Source organism: Lepidochelys kempii, chromosome 3 (assembly GCF_965140285.1).
Source record: "Lepidochelys kempii isolate rLepKem1 chromosome 3, rLepKem1.hap1, whole genome shotgun sequence".
Taxonomy (NCBI): domain Eukaryota; kingdom Metazoa; phylum Chordata; order Testudines; family Cheloniidae; genus Lepidochelys; species Lepidochelys kempii.
Genome location: NC_136382.1, coordinates 161136305 through 161154907, shown reverse-complemented (window position 1 = coordinate 161154907; position 18603 = coordinate 161136305). Strand labels below are relative to the sequence as shown.

At 42.9% G+C, this 18603-nt stretch overlaps 1 protein-coding gene across 17 annotated transcripts in view; it reads left to right on the top strand.

Moving 5' to 3' along the window:
- The first annotated feature begins 10086 nt into the window (after positions 1–10086).
- DISP1 (dispatched RND transporter family member 1) overlaps positions 10087–18603 on the top strand; it is a 161392-nt gene continuing 152875 nt past the window's right edge. For 3 of the 17 annotated variants that reach the window (XM_073338801.2, XM_073338802.2, XM_073338804.2), the window contains exons 1-3: positions 12858–15100; positions 15298–15373; positions 16675–16840. The gene's annotated coding sequence lies outside the window, so the exon portion shown is untranslated. Of the gene's footprint in view, positions 10416–10825; positions 11040–12854; positions 15101–15297; positions 15374–15560; positions 16841–17306; positions 17721–17745; positions 17959–18603 lie in introns of those variants that run through there. The other 14 variants (XM_073338791.2, XM_073338792.2, XM_073338808.2 and 11 more) reach the window with 11 other exon arrangements.

Genomic DNA, 18603 nt, shown 5'->3' with positions numbered 1-18603 from the left:
GTTTTTTTAACCAGAGTAACTCAAAAGATAATGACTTTCTTCCACGGCTAGGCAGGGGGCCAGCAGCCATTAGTGAAATCTATTTTGGTTTTTGTTTATTTCTTATAATTACTTTTTTTCTCATTGATATGATCTAATTGTTCACAAAGCTACTGATGGAACCAAGAGTTCCTTTCACTTTTACCCTCATCCTCTCTTTCTCTTCATTTATTTAATACATTCATGTTTTGCATCTTAATCAAGGTTACAAACTCTTCAGGGTAGGGACTCTCCCTCTGTGCCAGCAGTGTCAAACGCTTGGTTTGCAGGCTACATGGGACCCATATAACGTTTGGAATTTAAGATTTAATTAAAACAAAAAAGAAGTTACTAGGACTTATGGTCAGAGAGAGAACCTTCTTTCTACATATAACCATGGGTAAACAAAGTAGTATTGTCTTCCTGAGTCTGCAGCAGCTTGAAACAATGAGGCTGGGAGGTATGAACATCTTTAGATTCTCCCCACCAAGTAATCTTGATGAAGTGTTAATGCTAAGGTCCACCAAGGACACTTTAATGGAAGCATGAACTATTTCATTGCTGGTCATTTAGTGGATGAAATAGAACTGGGGATGGGGACAGGAGCTGGGAGTTGCTGAGCGACGTAGTTAAGCTGACCTAACCTCCTTCCCCCCTCCACCCTGTGCAGACAGCACTAGGTCAGCAGGAGAATTCTTCTGTCAACGTAGCTACTGACTTGTGGGGAGGTGGATTAACTACAGCAATGGGACGACCCCTCCCATCTCTGCAGTGAGTGGCTACACTGAAGCACTACAGCAGCACAATGGCTGTGCTGATGCAGCTGTGCCGCTAAAAGCTCTCAAGTGTAGCCCCTCTAAGCTGAAGGGAGAGCTCTCTCTTGTCAACTTAATTAATCCACCCCCAATGAGCAGCAGTCGCTGTGTCTGCAGGAGAAGCTCTCCCGCTGACATAGTGCTGCCCACACCGGCGCTTAGGTGGTGTAACTTACGTCGCTCAGAGGGTGGCTTATTCATATCCCCGAGCGACGTAAGTGGTAGTGTAGACACAGATTCAGCTAAGGTGCAGAGAGAAACAAGAAAGGAACATGGGGAAGAAATAAAGGGGAAAAGAGCAGAAATAGCTTTGGGCCTAAAGGGGGAACATCTTTTCCCATTGATTAATGCTGAATGCAACCATAAGGTATAGGATAAATAATGTCCCTTTATTGTCGCTTTTAAATACATAATACATATTTGTTAAATTCTTATTCCATGTGTGGTGCCATAAAAGCCACAGGAAGACATGGTCCCTACCTATGGAGATCAGCATCTAAATAGATAAGCAGAACAACACCATTCCCTTGGATCACCAGTGGAATTTTATTGGAGTGGGAAGATAAAAGTATTGTGTGTGTAGCAGCACATACAAGTTAGGTGTGCTAGCATGGGGTGGGAATGGAGGAATAATTGTATGTTTTGGAGGGATTTGAATGAAGAGAGAATGGTAGCATTCTGTGTCAGGCATAAAAGGGCAGCCTGAGGTGTAGCACAACAACAGAAGTAGCACAGAAGGAGGGACTGGCAGAGCATGGCCAGATGAAATGAGATCATTTTGAAGACCTTAACATTTATAATCAACTTCTTCTAGAATAGTTTAGGGCCTATATGTGCAATAAAGCCTTGGGTTGAGCCTTTGACCTTGATGACCCCAATCTTTTCAGGGGCTTCAGGTGAAGTTTGGTGACAGGCTTGACGTGGTGGGTTTCTTTAGTGATTGTTGCCACTGCTATGGAAAAGGTTGCTTAACTACTGATAATGGTGAATCCAGAAGCAAATTATTGACGTACACATTTGATACATTAGTAGAATTGATTTCAAATATTGCAAAGTGTCAGTGTCAGAAATTAGTGCCATAAAAATCTAAAAAAGTAAATGTTACTCCCCATTGACAATCCCAATACGAGCAATATACTGTATGCACAAGCATAACATTTTTGCATCTGCCAAAATGCTATTACCTTACAATGATAAACTCAATTAGTAAAACTCATTAATTTCCAAAATGTTACTTATTTATCCTGAAACTACTTATTTATCTGCCAAAAATTTCCATTAATTACAATATATGTATCTCAGTTTCTACATCTAGTCACTAGATGGCACTGTCTGATAGGAGATAGATATTTCTTAACAGACCTGTTTAAATTTCCAAAAATGTGACGTGTTCTGCCACAAAGAGTTAGCAAAAGAAAGACACTGAAGCCCAAGTTATATTCACTAGATACACTTCATTGAATTTAGTGAAAGGGCAATGAGAATTACAAAATCTATTAAAATGATTGTGATAGGTATGGGGAAACAGACTCCAATCTATAAGAAAAGCTGGAGACATCTAGGAAGATCTGAGAGTAACAGCATCCCACCCTCTGGCTGTAATTAGCCAATGAAATATTGTTCCTATGACGTAACTGGTTATCCTTCTGAGGAGCTTTGGTGGGCAAAGTTTCTGTAGAACCAGACAGAACTGGAATTCTCCTTATTCACCTCAAATTAATGGTTTTCTAAATTCACTTGCTTTTTCTAATTTACTTCCACACTCTTCAAGTGTAGCTCCACCCAAAAAGTAACTGCATTAAAATGTAACCTTCTTCTGCAGCAATTCTACTTCCTGGGTGTATTCAAAGTCTTATGTGATTAACTTAATGACTACTATGTCAAACACAAGTTACTGGGCTCAACAACAGGTGCAACAGGGTGAAATTTAACACCCTGTTTTGTACAGAAGGTCAGGCTAGATGATCTGATGGTTCCTTTTGGCATTAAACTCTATGAATATATGAGACAAGGTGGGTGAGTTAATATATTTTATTGGACCAACTTCTGATGGTGAGAAAGACAAGCTTTCGAGCTACACAGAGCAATTTTTCAAGTCTGGGAAAAATACTGATGCTATGTCTACACTACAGTTATGTCGGCATAATTTATATTGCTCAGGGGTTTGAATAAACCAACCCCTGAGTGACATATGTTACACTGACCTAAGCACCAGTGTGGACAGCACTATGTTGGTGGGAGAGCTTCTCCAGCCGACATAGCTACTGCCACTCATTGGCAGTGGATTAATTAAGCCGATGGGAGAGCTCTCTCCCATTGGTTTAGAGCGGCTACAGAGAGCTTACTGCGGTGCAGCTGCATGATACTGTAAACTCTCTAGTGTAGCCATGCCCACTGCTAAAACACAAGATGGAACAGATCGTGTATATTCTAAGGGATCATTCAAGGTGAAGTGGCCCATTAGGTGAAGGTGGATAGAAAGCTGGCTAGATTGTCGGTCTCAATGGGTAGTGATCAATGGCTCCATGTCTAGTTGGCAGCCGGTATCAAGTGGAGTGCCCCAAGGGTCGGTCATCAGGCCAGTTTTGTTCAATATCTTCATTAATGATCCGGAGGATGGCGTGGATTGCATCCTCAGCAAGTTTGCAGATGATACGAAACTGGGAGGAGAGGTAGATACGCTGGAGGGGAGGGATAGGATACAGAAGGACCTAGACAAATTAGAGGATTGGGCCAAAAGAAATCTGATGAGGTTCAACAAGGACAAGTGCCGAGTTCTGCATTTAGGATGGAAGAATCCCATGCACCAACAGACTAGGGACCGAATGGCTCGGCAGCAGTTCTGCAGAAAAGGACCTAGCGGTTACAGTGGACGAGAAGCTGGATATGAGTCAACAGTGTGTCCTTGTTGCCAAGAAGGCCAATGGCATTTTGGGATGTTTAAGTAGGAGCATTGCCTGCAGATTGAGGGACATGATCGTTCCCCTCTATTCAACATTGGTGAGGCCTCATCTGGAGTACTGTGTCCAGTTTTGGGCCCCACACTACAAGAAGGATGTGGAAAAATTGGAAAACTTCCAGCGGAGGGCAACACAAATGATTGGGGACTGGAACACATGACTTATGAGGAGAGGCTGAGGGAACTGGGATTGTTTTGTCTGCGGAAGAGAAGAATGAGGGGGGATTTGATAGCTGCTTTCAACTACTTGAAAGGGGGTTCCAAAGAGAATGGATCTAGACCATTCTCAGTGGTAGCAGATGACAGAACAAGGAGTAATGGTCTCAAGTTGCAGTGGGGGAGGTTTAGGTTGGATATTAGGAAAAACTTTTTCATTCGGAGGGTGGTGAAACACTGGAATGCGTTACCTAGGGAGGTGGTGGAATCTCCTTCCATAGAAGTTTTTAAGGTCAGGCTTGACAAAGCCCTGGCTGGGATGATTTAGTTGGGGATTGGTCCTGCTTTGAGCAGGGGGTTGGACTAGAGGACCTCCTGAGGTCCCTCCCAACCCTGATATTCTGTGATTCTATGATTAACGCCTCTGTAGTCATATATTATTGGGCCACTTCACATTGAATGGTCCCTTAGAATATGTGACAAGTTTCAGAGTGGTAGCCGTGTTAGACTGTATCAGCAGAAAGAATGAGGAGTACTTGTGGCACCTTAGAGACTAACAAATTTATTTGACCATAAGCTTTCATGGGCTAAAGCCCACTTCATCAGATGCATGCAGTGGAAAATACAGTTATTAGATTATATATATACAGTGAACATGAAAAAATGGGGGTTGCTATACCAACTCTTAATAAGACCAATCGATTAAGGTGGGCTATTATCAGCAGGAGAAAAAGAAACTTTTATAGTGATAAGCAGGATGGCTCATTTCAAACAGTTGACAAGAAGGTGTGAGTAACAGTAGGGAGAAAATTAGCATGGGGAAACAGTTTTTAGTTTATGTAATGACTCATCCACTCCCAGTCTTTATTCAAGCCTAATTTAATAGTGTCCAGTTTCCAGTTCTGCTGTTTCTCATTGGAGTCTGTTTTTGAAGTTTTTTTGTTGAATAATTGCAACTTTTAGGTCTGTAATTGAGTGTTCAGGGAGGTTGAAGTGTTCTCCGACTGGTTTTTGAATGTTATAATTCTTGACGTCTGAATATGTGATGAATATGTGCTAACTACTTACAGCTAATTACAAGATGGAACAGATAGTTTAGCATGCCACTCTTGGATTGTGTTTCCACTACCACTTATGTCAGCAAAACTTATGGTTTTTTCATACCCTTGAGTGACATAAATTTTGCTGGCATAAGTGGTAGTGTGCACAGCGCTATATCAACAGGAGAAGCTCTCTCCCATCAGCATAGAGTGGCTACACAAGTGATCTTACAGCAGCGCAGTTGCATCACAGTTGTGCCACTGTAAGCTCGCTAGGGTAGACATGGCTTTAGTACCTTTTCCAGACCTGAAGAAGAACTCTGTGTAGCTCAGAAGCATGTCTCTCTCACCAACAGAAGCTGGCCCAATAAAAGATATTACCTCACCCACCTTGTCTCTCTAATATGCTGGGAATGACATGGCTACAACAACACTGCATACCGTCTACTAATATATAACATAGAAAAAATGTCAAAATAACTTTGTTATAAAGTCAAGCACTGAATTTGGAAATGCCAGATTTATGGATATTAGAGAGGTGGGTGAGGCAATACTGTTTATGGGACCAATTTCTGTTGGTGAGCAAGAGACACGCTTTTGAGCTTGCACTGAGCTCTTCTTCAGGTCTGGGAAATGTAGTCTGATTTAGAGGTCCGTGCAACCTTAGGTCTGCCCTCTTGTGTGTCCATTGTGTGCACTGAATGAAGGAGGGGTCCTATGGAAAAAACAGTATGTGACCATGTAATTAAAGACTTTGTCATAAGGCATATGTACAAGGAGGCTGAACTAAGGTTGCATGGACAACTGCAAATCTGGCATTGTTTAACGTTTAGTGTTTGACTTTGCAATCTAAGTCATGTTCTTTTAGTGTAGTTTTTGTGTGTAATTTTATGTATTTTTTAATTAAAGAAAGTTTTAAAACAAATTCTATTCTGTGCAATGAGACAACCCCCACATAATGTACACTGAATCTTCAGTATTGCAGAACAAGTTTAGCTACAGTACTCACATTAGAAGACAGCAAGAGAAGGCTGTTAGCCCAGAGACGGTGTACTGGGTCCAGAGGTGGATGCGGGAGACTGATCTGTCTCTCTTTCTTCCCCCTTCCAGGAGTGTGGGGGTATTCACCCCATGTGGTGCCCCAATTGGAGGGATGGGCTGCAGGAGCCATGTACAATGGCCAAGAGGGGTGACTGGGTGGAGCCCAGTATGGGTCTCTCTCTTCCTGCTGTTTCCTCATCCCCCTAGGATGGAGTAGTTCCTGTCCCATGTGGACTCCCCAAAAGGTTAGACCACTGAGGCCATGAACCATTCCAGCATGGTTGTTGGTGGAGTGGTCATGGGAACCCAGCCTATTTCTCTCCCCCTTGCAACAACTCCTCTAACAGCTCCCTACTGTTCCCAGTGCAGAGCCCTCCCTGCCCCTGAGATATTTTCTTTTAAAAACTGAGCCGTACTTTTCAAATACCTTTAAACTGAAAACAGCAATTTTAATACCAGATGTGGTATAACTTCGGTTTATGTGACTCTAATTCCCCACTTTAATTCCACACATAGCTATAAATGTCTGTTTATCTCTAACATGTATCTCAGAAATACTTGTTCTTTACAGAGTTAAAGAAAACCGTATCCACTTCTGTGTATTCTATGGGCTGCATAATTGCACCATCTCTCTTTCCAGCATCTCAAAATATAAATTGACAATATTTTTGGATTTACACTGGCCTTTTGGCCAAGGAAAATTCAGCTCTTGTTTCAGACTTGCAGTCCAGAATCTAAAGAAACCTTTTTCCAGATCTTTGTTTGTATAGCTGTCAGACAATTACATGAATATAACCAATAACTGACTGAACTGTGGCATCTGGTTACAGCAATTGCTCCTAAGATTAAATGACAGAAAATGTCAATTACGTGCTCAGCATACAAACCATGTCTTGCATGCCTTACTTTTTGATAGATGTAGTTTGGACTGCACTGCACTTGAGTGTCTATTGCAGAAAATTATAGCAATGGTTTCTTCTAGTTTATTCACCCATTTAAGCCCATAAATCACCAGTTTAGATCCATGAAACAAGTCTAAAAAAGTGTACTCCTAGGTGTCCTACTTACACTATCTTGGTTTAGAAACTAGTATTATTACTTCTGTAAATGTTGCTGTCCTTCCTAGTGTTGCTGGGATGCTGTCTAACTAAAGAGACCCTTTAGTTAGAATAACTACCCGATTACCAGCCTCCAAAAGCCATTAAAGAACACAGCCCCACACCCCTCTTCCCATTTCACTTGAAATGTCTAAAGCCCCTCAAAGTCCACTGTTCTTTGTAAATTGACATGGCGACACATATCCAGTGGTATCTGCTATCTTTACGGTAAGTGTGAGCACTATGAAAAACTTGTTACCCAGACTGAATTATCTCAGGCACATGCAGTCTTGAAATAACTGATCAGCGTAGTATGTCAGTGAGTGCAAAGAAGAGAAACACCATCAGCAAAGTCAACAGTACTGTTGAACAACACTGTAACAGGGTAGCTCAACTCTTAAAGGCTGGAGGTACTGGGGCTAGCCAACCCTGATTACTCAAAAGGCTCACCTGGGTTGGATCAGGTGGTTTCCTATATCGATCAGCAGGAAATCGTAAAGAAAGAGAAAGGCTCCTGTTGCAAAGATCCTGATGTCAATGAAGTTTTGAGGCTAGAACCTAGTGAGTAGGAGGCTCCAGTGGGAAACCCTGACTGGGTTTGGGCCAGGAAGCTGAACTCAGCCAAGTAGGGTCTGGGAGTAGCCTACTAAAGCAGGGAAGGCCTGGGAGTATAATGATCAGAGACCGCTAAGAGTGATCAGGCTCCAGCAGAGAGTCCTGGGATGTGGGGCCGAGGCTACAGGTGGGAAAGGCTGGGGAGTGATCTGACAAGAAGATAAAATGAATGGATTGTGTTTCAGCTATTTGAATTTTATTTGAGTATATTTTATCTGAATAAACACAGACCCAAGAAGGGATGTCGTGAGTGGAAAAAAGGGTGTGGAATTTGTTAAAAAGTCCCTTGGAAGTGAGGCAGGCTGCCTGTTGGGTGACCCCAGGCCAGGAGGGGGTGGCTGGGAGGCAGTGGGAGAGATCACCAATACTATATGTAGCACCCTTCATTGAGGGATCTCAAAGAGCCTTGCAAACCTGTGTTGAATGTATTAATCCTCACAGGATTTCTATGAGGCCCCATTTTACTGTTTGGGAAACAGAAGCAAAAAGAGTTTAGTTGACTTCCCTATGATCAGAGTAAATGAACTTGAGAGTCCGGCTTCCTTACCTCTTCTAACCAGCGGACTACCCTGCTGTCCTTCAGATAATCCTAATCTCCTTCTCCTCTAGTGCCCAAACTCAAAAAGCAATCAAGAAGGAAGAGCTCTTGGGGAAACTAACAATTAAAGAACTCTGATAAAAAAAACTCTTGTTTCTGGAGACTCTCCTTGCAGGGATATGTATAGTCACATTGTGGGGTGCAATCCACCCCAGTAAGTGATTGTGTTACTGCCTGTAGCCCTGGGTGCCATAAATGCTCTGCTGCTGTAGCTCACAGCCTGAACACCAGTAGACAAGCAAGCACTGAGTGTCTCTGTGTTAACCAGCTGTGGTTTAGCAACTCTGATTCTGGCAGACTCCTTGTTACACTCCAGCCACACTCCAGTATCCACCAGCTTTCGTTACACCTGGCAAGAGGACCACAACGTGCCCCAGTCTTTCATTTTCACAAAACTGTGTGGTTTGCAGTTTCCAGCCCTTTCTTGGACCATGCAGAGGAATAATAGTTTATTTGGTCCTCTGAAGAGACAAAATGCCCAGCTTTATCATTTTAAGTGGCCTCACATCAAAAAAGATATATTGGAATTGGAAAAGGGTCAGAAAAGGGCAACAAAAATCATTAGGGGTATAGAACAGCTTTTGTATGAGGAGAGATTAATAAGAGTAGGACTTTTCAGCTTGGAAAAGAGGTGACTAAGGGGGGATATGATAGAGGTCTATAAAATCATGAGTGGTATAAAGTAAATAAGGAAGTGTTATTTACTCCTTCTCATAATACAAGAACAAGGGGCCACCAAATGAAAGATAGCAGGTTTAAAACACAAGAAAGTATTTTTTCACACAACGCACTGTCAACTTCTGGAACTCCTTGCCAGAGGGTGTTGTGAAGGCCAATACTATAACAGGGTTCAAAAGGGAGCTGGACAGATTCAGGGAAGATAGGTCCATCAATGGCTATCAGCCAAGATGGGCAGAAATGATGTCCCTAGCCTCTGTTTGCCAGAAGCTGGGATTGGGTGACAGGGCATGGATCACTTGATGATACCCTGTCTGTTCATTCCCTTTGGGGCACCTGCCATTGGCCACTATAAGATGACAGGATACTGGGCTTGATGTACCTTTGATCTGACCCAGTATGGCTGTTCTTATCATTCAAACACAGCACTGGAGTCATTCAGAAAAAAGTAAAGCAAGCTTATTAACCAAAGGAGATATGATTTTAACTGATACCATGTAGACGGAATTAAGTTAGAAAGGGTTATAAACGAGTAAAAATACATTTTCTGATGCTAAAACTTTAACAAGTATTGTCTGGGTATCAGGTAAGATTTTTACCACAAACTTCTTACAGCAAGATAGCTGACTGCCCCTATGGTCAAGATCTCGCCTCAAAGACTAAAGTGTTCAGTTTCTTTGTCATCTTAGGTGAAAAGATAACATGGGACTCTTTGCCCTTTTTCTTTTATAGTCCAGTGAACCTTCGAAATGGATCCTTCTGAAGATTACCCTCCAAAGGAAAGTTCATTCAAGCTGTAAGGACAGAGGCTGGAGCAGAAGAAAATTCTGTGGGGTGGCTTCTCTCCAGCTTGTGTTTGCTAAAATGCAGATTGAGCTGTTTCTGCCCTCTCATTCAAATGAATTAGTGCTTGACATGTTTCAGAGCAGCAGCCCTGTTAGTCTGTATTCGCAGAAAGAAAAGGAGGACTTGTGGCACCTTAGAGACTAACCGATTTATTTGAGCATGAGCATAAGCCAATGGCCCTTTGCTGCAGCCTGGCGGCCTTCGGCTCCTCATCCCCCCCCCGCCCCGGCCAGGGCGCCTGGAGCTCAGGGCCTGTGAGTCAGCGCTGCTGGGCCCTCGGAGCGGCTCTGCGGCCCCTTCCCCGAGCAGGACCGGCGGGCGGGCTGCGCCACCAAACCCCTTCGCGCCCGCCAGAGCCCGGGGCCGAGAGGCCCCCGCCGCGCCACACTCAAGATGGCGGCTCGCCGCGCATCTCTCCCTGCCCCTTCCCGGCGGTGGCTTCCGGAGAGAGAGCGGGCGCCCGTCCCATGGTAACTGCGCCGCGCTGGGGACGCTCGCGGGGCCGTTCACACGCTTCCTGCGGCACAGAGACAACAACGGAGTGGGGCGGGGGTAAGAGAGAGAAAGGAGAACCCCGCCCCCCCCCTTCACCGGGCAGAAGCCAGGTGCACCCCTCCCCGGTCCGCCCTGCGGGGCTGAGAGCGAGACGCCCCCCCCCGCTGCATTGCCCGGCGTGGGGGGGGGGGGGGTCACCCCCGCACTCCCACCCTGGGGGCTTCTCTCGCGGCCGGGTGTCTCGCGGGGCTGCCCTCGCCTCCCCGGCGTGGTGGGGCCAGGGCTGCCCGAGCCGGCTGCCCCGCGGCGGGTCGGGCTCGGGCTGGCCCCTGGCCCTGAGCCCTGCCCGGCGTAGGCCTCACCGAGCCGCCCGGTCCCCCGGCGGGGGCCAGCTGCTGTTTCGGGGCGGGGGCGGGGGGAGTTTTATTCCGCCGCGCGTGACTCGCTGCCCGGCTGTGGGATGTGCCCCGCTCCGGTCCCTGCGCCGCCCTGGTCGGGGCAGCCGGTCTGGGGGGCGGCGGTGCCGTGGCCGGGCAGCCCAGCCCCGGGACAGCGAGTTCGGCTCCGAGATGGGTTTGAGAGCGTCCCCCGGCGCTGTCCCCGGGACACAACCCCTGGTGTTTCTGGTAGCAACGGCGTGTCAGCAACGTGTGTGGATGTGTCTTGAAACCGGCATATGTGGTATTGTGTTGGCTTCATGGCTCCCTCACTGTGTGTGTGCTGGAGTATCTGTTTCATGTGTAGGTGCAAGTGCCTCTTGGGGTAGCAATAGGGGTGGCCTTGGGCTTATCCGATCTCTTCTCCCTTTCTCCCCTATCTCAACAACAGTAATAACATTAGGGTGCTTCGGTTTGTTAGGGATTTAGAAGTACTTCTGAGACAGATTTTCTGTGGATGGTATCCCATTGATAAGATTTTCCCATCGCTTGCCTAATCTCCTCCTTTTGTATCCCTCTTCCCAAACAGGTTGAAATTCTAGCTCAGGAAGACATTAGCAATGCCTCTGATACTTTAATTGGGGCTGCCACTGCTGTAGGAAAACTCACTGTAGGAAAAGTAATATTTCTATCTTTGCAGTGATTCTAGCATCAAGTTAGTCACTGATGGGAGTGATGGGGGCCTCTAGTGTGTATGTGCAAAGTACTGAATACTTAGTGGTTGTCAGGTGATGGGGAGGGGGGGAAACTTACCTGACAATCACCTGGGTCTGAGGTAGGACACAGCAATTATTATTCTATTTAAACCAGTGCTAAATGAATAGCCTTGGTTCTTTCTTCTGTCCCTTATCTAAAAAGCCTCTCATAAGAAATGGCATGATCTTTGCATTCATTCCTAAATATGTGTTTACATTAAGGATTTAGTCTTTTTCATATTCATATTAAAGTGGATAGTTCTGAAATCTGATGAAACTTGAACATGCTTTTGGATGCTGGTTATGTTTTGAAATGTTGCTCTCCTTTCCCACCAGTTTATATTCTAGGACACAATGTGGTTGAGAGGCTGCATGAAGGAATTAGAAATTGTGTACAATTTGGCAAGCTACTTCATTTTGGGACACATCGTATCTCTGCTCTTGTGTAATAGTTTCTCATGACATCCTTCTCGTGTAAAAGCAGTGCTTGAAAAACTTCATGCGCTTGCTACTTAGGAGCAAATATGAAAGCTGGAGTGGGGGCACTGTTAAAGGATGATGTCCTGATGGAAAGAACAAGCTGTTCTCCCTTCCTTTCTCTGCTGAGAAGAGGAAGGGAAAGGGTGCTAGGATTCCTATTGTTCCTGGACTCTTGGCGGGGGGAATCTTATATTAGCCTTTGGGTATATGTCATATTTCTCTTAAACACTGCGCTGCTGTTCTACATACAAGTTGTAAAGCAGGTTAACATCTTTAGTCATGGCAAAAATACTCCTACAAGCACTAGGCCAGCAAATGCTAACACTCTAAGCACCTGGGCTGTCAATGGGACTACAGTACTCATACACATGCTTCACTTTAAATTAGGGCTGTCAATTAATCGCAATTAACTCACGCAATTAACTAAAAAAAATCATGATTAATTGCACTGTTAAACAATTGAAATTTATTAAATATTTTTGGATGTTTTTCTACATTTTCAAAAATAATTGATTTCAGTTATAACACAGAATAAAAAGTGTACAGTGCTCACTTTGTATTATTTTTGATTATCATTTTTACAGTGCAAATATTTGTAAACTCAGTAAATGGTATTTTTCAGTTCACCTCATACAAGTATTGTAGTGCAATCTCTTTATCATGAAAGTGCAACTTACAAATGTAGTTTTTTTGGTTATGTATCTGAACTAAAAAACAAAACAATGTAAAACTTTACATCTACAAGTCCACTCAGTCCTACTTCTCATTCAGCCAATCGCTAAGAGAAACAAGTTTGTTTATGGGAAATAATTCTGCCCACTTCTTAATTACAATGCACCTGAAAGTGAGAACAGGCGTTCACATGGCACTGTTGTAGCTGGTGTCACAAGATATTTACATGTCAGATGTGCTAAAGATTCATATGCCTCTTCATGCTTCGGCCGTTGTTCCAGAGGACGTGCTTCCATCCTCATTAAAAAAATAATGCATTAAGTAAATTTGTGACTGAACTCCTTGGGGAACAATTGGATGTCTCCTGCTCTGTTTTACCCACATTCTGCCATATATTTCATGTTATAGCAGTCTCAGTTGATGACCCAGCATGTTGTTCATTTTAAGAACACTTTCACATTGGTATCTTCTTTGCATTTTGTCAAATTTGCAGTGAAATTTCTAAAGTTAGCTACAGCACTCGAACGAAGACTTAAGAATCTGAAGTGCCTTCCAAAATCTAAGAGGGATGAGGTGAAGCATGCTTTCAGAAGTCTTAAAAGAGCAACACTATGATGCGGAAACTGCAGAACCCAAATCACCAAAAAAGAAAATCAACCTTCTGTTGGTGGCATCTGACTCAGATGATGAAAATGAACATACATTGCTCCGCACTGCTTTGGATTGTTATCGAGCAGAACCTGTCATCAGCATGGACACGTACTCTGGAATGGTGGTTGAAGCATCAAGGAACATATGAATCTTTAGTGCATCTGGCATGTAAATATCATGCGATGCTGGCTACAACAGTGCCATGCAAACTCCTGTTCTCACTTTCAGGTGACATTGTTAGTAAGTAGCAGGCAGCATTATCTTCTGGAAATGTAAACAAACATATTTGTCTGAGTGAATGGCTGAACAAGAAGTAGGACTGATTGGACTTGTAGACTAAAGTTTTGCATTGTTTGAAAGGGAGTTGGTGCTATTTGTTGAATAGGTTGGAAGCAACAGAAAAACACATCAGCGATTATAGCATCATGTATTTTGCACAATATTTGTGATAATAAAGGAGAAAGCCTTAGTGATGGGTGGGAGGCTGAGGTGCAGAGACTTGCTCCGTGATTTGAGCAACCAGCAAAGCATCCAATACAAAATGCAAACAGCCGGGACAGTATTATCAGGGATGCCTGTTGCTCTTATTTTGAGGCTCAGGCCTGAATTGTGCAGCTGTACATCCAGCTATTAACTCCTGGAGAGGAGGGGGGTTTGAAGTCTTTTGTTCAGTTCAGTGTAGTTTACGGGTGGTGGAAGTGCAACAGAGCCAGCACTCCCTATTGCACCAAGTGTCTTTGCCTGAATGTGTTTGTAAAGCCCTATCAATTAGTACAAACATAATTTTCTGTGTAAAATGAGCTGTCATCAACTCCATATGAATGTTTGACATTTTAAAAGGTTTTTATTAATCTGTTATGTAACAAGCAGAAGTGAACATTCAGTTGAAACAAAGCTGAAAAACAGCTTTTAATTATGACACAATATATTAAACAGCAATCTATTATCTAACTACAAAGAACCCTTTCATTATATCCTCAGTGAAACGAAACAGTCAAGTGCAACAGTGCAAGGCAGGGCACAACACAAAGTGGGAAGGGGGTTACATTTACAGGCTAGTGCGTGTCTTTGCTCAGCCTCTTCTGGTTTGTGGGCTTTCTGGTGTGGCATGCTGAGGTTTGAAGTTACAAGGGGCAATTGAGGGCTCAAATGAGCTGGGGTCCTAATTGCCCCAAATTGTTCTCTGTGCCCTCAGCTTGGGTCTCAGAGGGAAATGGCCTGGGAGTACTGCTGTGGGGTTACACCAGGGAGGTGTGTACTCTTGTTCCTTGTAGCCTGTATTGTTCAGGGGCTTCATAATATGGCTGGGACTGGTTTGCACTACTGTATTGCTGACTGCCCTAATAGTTAAATGCTGCAATAGGGCATTTCGGGTTTGTGTTGTCCCCAGGAGTTGCCTCTGCATCTCCCTCTTTCTATGCTGTTTTTGGACATGGCAGTGCTTTCCCTGGCCACTGCCACGCTGTCCTTTGACACTGCAACAATCTCTCAGTCCTTAAATACTGCTTCCAACTCCCTGCATTTTTTGGGGGGGAGAGGTCCTCTGTAATGATGCCACAAACATTTTGTCACAAGCTTTCTCCCCTTCAGGTTTGCCAGCCATTCTGCTGTTGATAAGGGCCCTGTCCTTGAGTCTGTCTCATGCAGATATAATTGCTGTGGTGGTATTTAAAAAAAAAAAAAAAAAGGTGGGAGGAGGGCAGTTACTGTTCCTAGTCTAGGGAGGCTCTGATAACTTTTTTTTTCACATGCATTTCTGCCTTTACCTCCTTGAGATTCTTCCATTCTGAGGATTCCCCGAGACTGGGTAAGTGGTATGTACTGTGGGTTTGTTGTCTGTGCTTCATACGTTGTGTGGCTGGGGGAGGGATGGAGTTGTAAATTGTGTTCCTGGTCTGGCTGTGCAGCTTTGCTGTGTGTTGGATGTGCTTATGTGGTTTTGGAGGGGTTAGTGGGCTGAATCTGGGGTGAGATGGATAATAATCACCTCTACATCCCCTTTAGGTTATCCTGACTCTGGATGATGTTACACTGAGGCGGGTGACTAGGAGCTGGTTGGAGGTGGATGGACAGGTGGAAAGTGAGGTCCTATACAATAAGTGTAAAATATGGACAGTATAATGGGACTTTGAGAGTATATGAAGAGAATGATATGAAATCTTTCTACTGTCTGATGGATGGGATGAAAATGTTATTTCTATATGGAGAATAAGATGCTCGGGTTTCTTATCTGTAGTTTGATGTGATTATGAGAGCAGAGTTAAGTTTGGTTTTTCATTTTGCAATGTGATAATTAAAAGACTGTATGAGCTGTGATTGTATTTGAAGGTATGCCTCTCCTCCCCTAGCTGTTAATTTCTACCTTAAACGCTAAAGTTTTTGTTGTAGCATAGTAGCAGCCATTACTTATGTAATAGGTGTGAGTGGGTCTTTTTTAAGCTCTCTTAATACTAGAGCTGATCAGAAATTTTCCAGCAAAACATTTTTTCAGAAAGCGCTGATTCATTGTAGAGAGATGTTTTGATGAATCTACTACAGATTCGATTAAACTTTTGCCGAAACACAGGCAGGTTTCAGAGTCTTCAGCTAGGCAGAAAATCTGCCAACTCCTGGAGCCCTGGCTAGATAGAGCTGGGACTCTGGGTGCTGGCAGTCTCCCCTCGTTCCAGCAAGCAGCCCTGGGAGCCTGAATAGCAGCTGTGAAACTGACACAAAATAAATTTCATGTTTTGTTTCAGGAGCACCATATTTCAGTGTTTCTAAAATAAAATTTTTTGGGGATCTTTGTTTTTTTGGTAAATTTGCTTTCATTCTAAATCAGAAGGAAAGTGAATGTGTAAGTAGCAAAATCTGCGAATAAACCCCTTAAATTTCAGCCAGCTCTACATAATACAAGAAATGTGAGTTCAATATCAAGGTTATGCTTCTGTTCCCTCGATGATTGAGTGTGAGTTGGAAGCCTGGACGGGGGGGGGGGGGGGGGGAAGGAGGAAAAGGAGTACTTGTGGCACCTTAGAGACTAACCAATTTATTTGAGCATAAGCTTTCGTGAGCTACAGCTCACTTCATCGGATGCATACTGTGGAAAGTACAGAAGACATTTTTATACACACAAACCATGAAAAAATGGGTGATTATCACTACAAAAGGTTTTCTCTCCCCCCACCCCACTCTCCAGCTGGTAATAGCTTATGTAAAGTGATCACTCTCCTTACAATGTGAATGATAATCAAGGTGGGCCATTTCCAGCACAAATCCAGGTTTTCTCCCCCCCGCCCCCAAAAAAACAAACAAACAAACAAAAAAAACCCTAAAACCAACACTCTCCTGTTGGTAATAGCTTATCTAAAGTGATCACTCTCCTTACAATTCTCTCCCCAGAGAATGGCATGTCTAGCTCTCCTTGATTGGTGGGAGCGTCACTGAAGCAGGAGTCACTGAAGCAGGAACAAAAGAGAGTGAAATGAAGGGGGTGAGCCCAGAGGGCCCCAGGAAGAAAGAGAAGGCAGTCAAATTAGTAGCTCCCAAAAGTCTTAACGTGTAAAAGGTGAGAAATAAGACAATAAAAGAACAAAGGTAAAACAACATATGCAAACACTTAACAGTTCTCATAATGTTACCCTTTCCCATGAGGAGGCTGCTGAATGACTCTCAGTAATGTTTCTCATATGTTAACTGTAGGTCTGAGTAGTATGCATTCCTTTTCCGCCAAACCCTTAAAACTGTGATAAGGTTGTAGAATTAATCAGACATCTGAGTTGTTAATATTGTTGAACATTAAATTTAGTGGTTATTTCAATAAAATGCAAAAATAACAAAGTACAGAGATCTCCAAATTGATCAATAGCATTCATTTGGTTTAGCAACTGCTGCTATTCTCTAGTACAAAAAGAAAAGGAGTACTTGTGGCACCTTAGAGACTAACCAATTTATTTGAGCATAAGCTTTCGTGAGCTACAGCTCACTTCATCGGATGCATCGCTCACGAAAGCTTATGCTCAAATAAATTGGTTAGTCTCTAAGGTGCCACAAGTACTCCTTTTCTTTTTGCGAATACAGACTAACACGGCTGTTACTCTGAAACCTGTCATTCTCTAGTACAGTGACCGTATGCTATTTCTAACCTTTAGTGTGACTTGCTTGCCTGTGACCAGTTTTTATCATGTCAGCTGTTCTTTGGTAATAGTTTTTAACTTTTGCCGCACCTATAAGCGGGAGTAAAAGCACTTTTTTTGCTAAGTCCTATATAAACAGATAATTTTCAGTTTGCAGCATAAGAATAGATTAAGAAGGCTATTCCCAACAAGATTACAATAATTTTTTTAGGCATTTCAGAACTAAACATTAATTATTACTGCATGTGTAACACTTTGAAGATGTTAAGTGCTTATTATCAAAAAGTTGCGTGACAGAATCCCTCTTCAGCAGTAAGTAAAATATTTTATAACTTATTTTTAAGCTTTGTTGGCTTCTCAGTTCTAATTGTTTGCCCTCTTAAATGATCTTTCTCATGCAGTCTGTAAATTAATACACTTCTAATTTCTTTGTCACTTGCCTTTTAACATTGTCTCTTGGCTGGAATTGGACCGGAATTTTATGGATGCACATTCTGAATTTAGATTTCGTGGTTATAGTAACCTGAAAAGATGCTAATTGGTAAGACAGGTAATGCTATCTCTTACACAGCTTTGAAATTACATGGAATTATGCAAAATGAACTGTTAAATATCTGAGGAGTTAGGTAACTTTATTATAAAAGCTAAATATTTAACTTTATCAGTTTGACTAAAAATATTTGAGATATTTTGTAGAAATAATAATGAAGATCTGAAAAATATCTGAATTATATTTCAGTCATTGAAGACATATAATAGATTTCATTCTGAGGGAAAGAGGCTACTTAGATAAGAAGCACATGGGATAAAATCCTGAACAGCTCTTATATATTAAGTAAAAAGAAAAGGAGTACTTGTGACACCTTAGAGACTAACCAATTTATTTGAGCATAAGCTTTTGTGAGCTACAGCTCACTTAAGCTTATGCTTAAATAAATTAGTTAGTCTCTAAGTTGCCACAAGTACTCCTTTTCTTTTTGCGGATACAGACTAATACAGCTGCTACTCTGAAACCTATATATTAAATGTTGTTTCACACCTAACTGTTTAACCCCTCCCATCTGTCGTATGGAAGGGCAATATGAAGCCAACAGGGGAGGCCCTCAATCTTTCTTGAGACTAGAGAAAGTATTAATTCCATAACCATATGCTTAAAAAAACAAGATTAACAGCCTCTATTCAAGTTTAGAGAGGG